The following is a 4,385-nucleotide window of genomic DNA, read 5'->3' as shown; positions in this document are numbered from 1 at the left end:
TGAAGATTAAGATGCATGGGATCCAGGGTGACTTGGCTGTGTGGATTCAGAATTGACTTGCCTATAAAAGGCAGAGGATAGTGATGGAATGATGTTTTTTCTGGCTGGAGATCCGAGACTAGTGGTGTTCTGCAGGGATCTGTACTGGGACGTCTGCTGTTTGTGATACGTACAAATGACTTAGATGAAAACATAGATAAGCTTGTGGGTTAGTAAGCTTGCAGACGATACAAAGATCAGTGGAGTGGTGAATAGTGTAAAAGGTCGTCAAAGGATACAGTGGAACATAGATCAGTTGCAGATATGGGCAGAGAAATGGCAGATGGAGTTTAATCCGAGTGTGAGGTAAGTAAATGTTTGCGAGATCAAATGCGAAGGAAAAGTATACAGTTACTGGCAGGACCCTGAACCACATTTATGTACAGAGGGGTCTAGGGGTTCAAGTCCATTGCTCCCTGACAGTGGCCACTCAAATAGATAGGGTGGTAAAGAGTTTGGAATACTTGCCTTTATTGGTCAGGACATTGAGTAAAAGAGTCAGGCTGACATGTTGCAGCTTTATAAGACTTTGGTTAGGTACACTTGGAGTATTGCGTTCAATTCTGATTTGCTACGTTATAGGATGCTGCCTGGATTAGAGGGTAAGAGCTACAAGGAGAGGCTAGAAAAAATTGGGTTGTCTTCTCTGGAGCAGCGGAGGCTGAGGGGAGACTTGACAGAAGTCTATAAAATTATGACAAGCACAGCTGGAGTTGACAGTCGAAATATTTTTCCAGAGTTGTAATGTCTATAGCTATGAAACATGCACTTAAGGTGAGAGAGGCAAAGTTTAGAGGAGATGTGAGGGGCAAGCTTTTTTTTAAAACAGAGAGTGGTAGGAGTCTGGAACATGCTGCCAGGCATCGTTATGGAGGCAGATATGACTTGGGCATTTAAGGAACTTTTAGGTAAGCACATGAATGTGCAAGCAATGGAGGGATATGGACCAAGGGAAGGCAGAAGGGATTAGTTTAATTTGGCACCATGTTCAGCACAACATCATGGGCTGAAAGGCCTATTCCTGTGCCATACAGCTCTATGTTTACGGTCTAACGTTGAGTCAAGACCTCATGAAGCCTCAAGGCAACAGATAAAACATAAGCAAGGAAAACTCTTGCTAATTACCACATATCCTCCCTGCGCCCCTCAGTTGATTAATCAATCCTCCTCTGTTGAATACCATTGGAAAAAGCACTGAGGGTGAAAAGGGCACAGAGTGCACTCTGGGTGAGGGACATTCAATGCTCATCACCTAGTATGGCTCAGTATCATTATTACTTACCAAGCTGGTCAAGTCCTAAAGGGCTTTGCTGCTAAACAGAGTCTTCAGCAGGTAGTGAGGGAACTAACAAAAGGGGAAAACTACTTAACCTCAGCCCTACCAAACTACCTGTCACAAATACTTCAGTCTGTACAGCATTTGTAGGAATGAGTACCACACAGTTCTTCTGGATTGTTGAAATCCTGTCTTCACGTTGAGGATACCCTTGATCATGTTGTGTGGCACTACTACAGGGCTAAATGGGGATAGATTTTGAGCAGAGCAAACAAGTCAAAACCAGGCATCCAGGAAATGCTGTGAGCCATCCAGCAGTACCCGCAGTGGAATTGGATTCAACCACAATCTATAACCTCCTGGTCTGGCATATCGTTCATTCTGCATTACTATCAAGCCTGTAGATGGACCTAGGTTCAATGAAAAGTGCATGAAAGCAGTAGTTTTTAAAAATTCATACCACTGTAAGCAGGGTACATGTCACGTTTGTGCCCACCAAAACCATCTGAGTTGCCTTGAGTAGATGCACTGTCACCAATCCTTCTTATTAGTTTAACTTACTGATACGTGAGGAAGGATACCCACACAATGTCTTTAGCAAAAGACATTCTCAATTTTGAATAAAAAAAGCAGAATACATTTATTACGTAGTATGTACTAGCTAGTTACATTATATCTGAATTATATGGGAGTACTTTGCAAGGCTCAGGCTCGACTTAAGACTAAACACACATTAATGTTAGCTACAAAGACAGCAATGAACTGGAAGGGAATGAGGCCACAACAACTGAAACACAAGCTGGTTCTTCCCAGGAGCAGTAGATAGGTAGAGCTCATCTCATGATGTCAATTAACCCTTTCATGTATTAACTGCCTTTTTCAATAAAGGGCAAGCCAAGAGAAGCTCCATCCAGACCTGAAAATAAAGTTATTAACCTCGTGAAGCTACAACACAGGACTGCTTACATGCTAAACAGTGAAGCAGCAAGTGGTAGATACAGCTATGCAATCCCTCAACTAATGGATCAAATCCAGGCTCTGCAGATCCACCACATCTAATCTTGAATGGTAACCAGCAATTAAACAACTAATTGGAAGACAAGAGTCCACTAAATTCTCAACTTCAATGATGGGGGAGTCCAGTACATCAATGTAAAAGACCTTCAGTAAGAAGGGCAGAGTGAATGGTTCACCTTGGCTTACTCCAGTGATCCCCTGCATCACAGATACCAGTCTTCAGTTAATTTGTTTTACTCCACTTGATATCAAGAAATAGCTGAAGGAACTGGACATTGCACCATCTCTGGGTATTGACTACATTCCAGCAACAGCACCGAAGACATGCACATCAGGAACTATCACTACCCCTAATCAAGCTGTTCCAATAATGTGGACAATTCTGCAAGCATGTGGCCACAAAAAGCAGAATGAATCCAACCCAACAAATAGTGTTATATCAGTCAATCTCTACCATCGGCAAAGTGATGGAAGGAGTTACTGATAGTGCTGTCGGGCGTGATTGGCTCAGTTATGACCTGTCAGCTCCTGACCACATTACGCCCTTCATTCACACCTGGATAAAAGAGATGCAGTCCAGGGGCGAGTTGAGAGTCCTTGACATTTTGGCAGTATCTGGCCAAGTGTAGCACCAAGGAGCGTCAGCAAAGCTGAAGTCAATAGAAACTAAGGGAATGAAAATAAAACACTGCAGATGTTGTAAATATCAAATAAAGGAGGTAAGTGCTGGAGAAGCTCAGCGGGTCTGACAGCATCTCTACAGAGAGAGAAACAGGCTTAACATTTCAAGTCTGGTATAACTCATCTTCAGAACTGAAAGAGACTAGAAAATTATGGTTTTATGCTTTGTCAGGGGGGAGTGAGAAAAATGATGATTAGCTGCCAACGGCAAAAGACCAAAGTAGTGTTAATGGTAATAAAGGCAAAATAGAGATGTAAAATGGGTGTAAGTGAATGTGTGAAAAGAAGAAACTTAATCCGCCCTGAGTGGAAGGTCAACAAACTATGCTAATTGTGCTTTTCTCTGCACAAATGGACCAGGCAAGTTGAATCTCTAAAAAACTCTCTGTTGGAATCAGGGGGGATAATTTGTTGGGAATAATATGCAGCATAAAGGAAGCTGGGTATGGCTGTTGAAAGTCAATCATCTTAGTCCCAAGATATTACGAAAGGAGTTCCTCCTTAGGATAGTTTCCTAGGCAAAGCATTTTCAGCTGCATCAACGACCTTTCTTCCGTAACATCAGAAGTGGGGATGTTTCCTGATAATTGACACTGTGCAGCGCCATTTGTGACTTTTCAGATTCTTAACCAGTCCCTTTTAAAAATTCTTTAATGCAATATTGAAGTTGCTAGTTGGAGGACTGTTGAGACGTAACCTTTCAAAGATGGCAAATTTCCTTCCTTAAAAATTAGTAAACTCAGTTTATTTTCATTTTAAAGTGACAAATAATGGTAGCTTCAAGCCACCTTTAATGAGACTAGATTTTTATATTTCAGATTTGTCAATTAAACTTAAGTTAAAACAACTTCTTCCGAATGCAGCAAGACCTAGACAATATCCAGGCTTGGGCTGAAATGTGGCAAGTAACATGGCCACCACAAAAGTGCTAGGCAATGACTATCTACAACAAGATAGAATCTAGCCATTTCTGCTTGACATTCAACAACATTACCATAACTGAACCGCTCGCTAGCATCACCGTTGGAGTTACTATTGATTTCCAGCTTTCTGTCTCTCCAATACCTTTCCTGGACTTAACATAATTACCTAACCAAGTTGCTATCCTGTGCTGGTAAGCTGTGTAGAAGGAGAAATGCATAAGTAGATGTTCAGACAGAAAATGAAACTGGAACAGATATTACTACCAGAGCTGATAAGGTGAGAAATGATAACAAGGTGCAGGGCTGGATGAACACAGCAGGCCAAGCAGCATCATAGGAGCAGAGAGGCTGACGTTTCGGGCCTAGACCCTTCATCAGAAAAGGGGGAGGGGAAGGGGGTTTTGAAGGTTGCAGGAACAGCAACTCATATTCCGCTTGGGAACCCTGCA

The sequence above is a fragment of the Rhincodon typus genome, chromosome 9 (assembly GCF_021869965.1).
Source record: "Rhincodon typus isolate 14 chromosome 9, sRhiTyp1.1, whole genome shotgun sequence".
Taxonomy (NCBI): Eukaryota; Metazoa; Chordata; class Chondrichthyes; order Orectolobiformes; family Rhincodontidae; genus Rhincodon; species Rhincodon typus.
The sequence above is the reverse complement of the archived record's forward strand: the minus strand, read 5'-3'. Positions refer to the sequence as shown.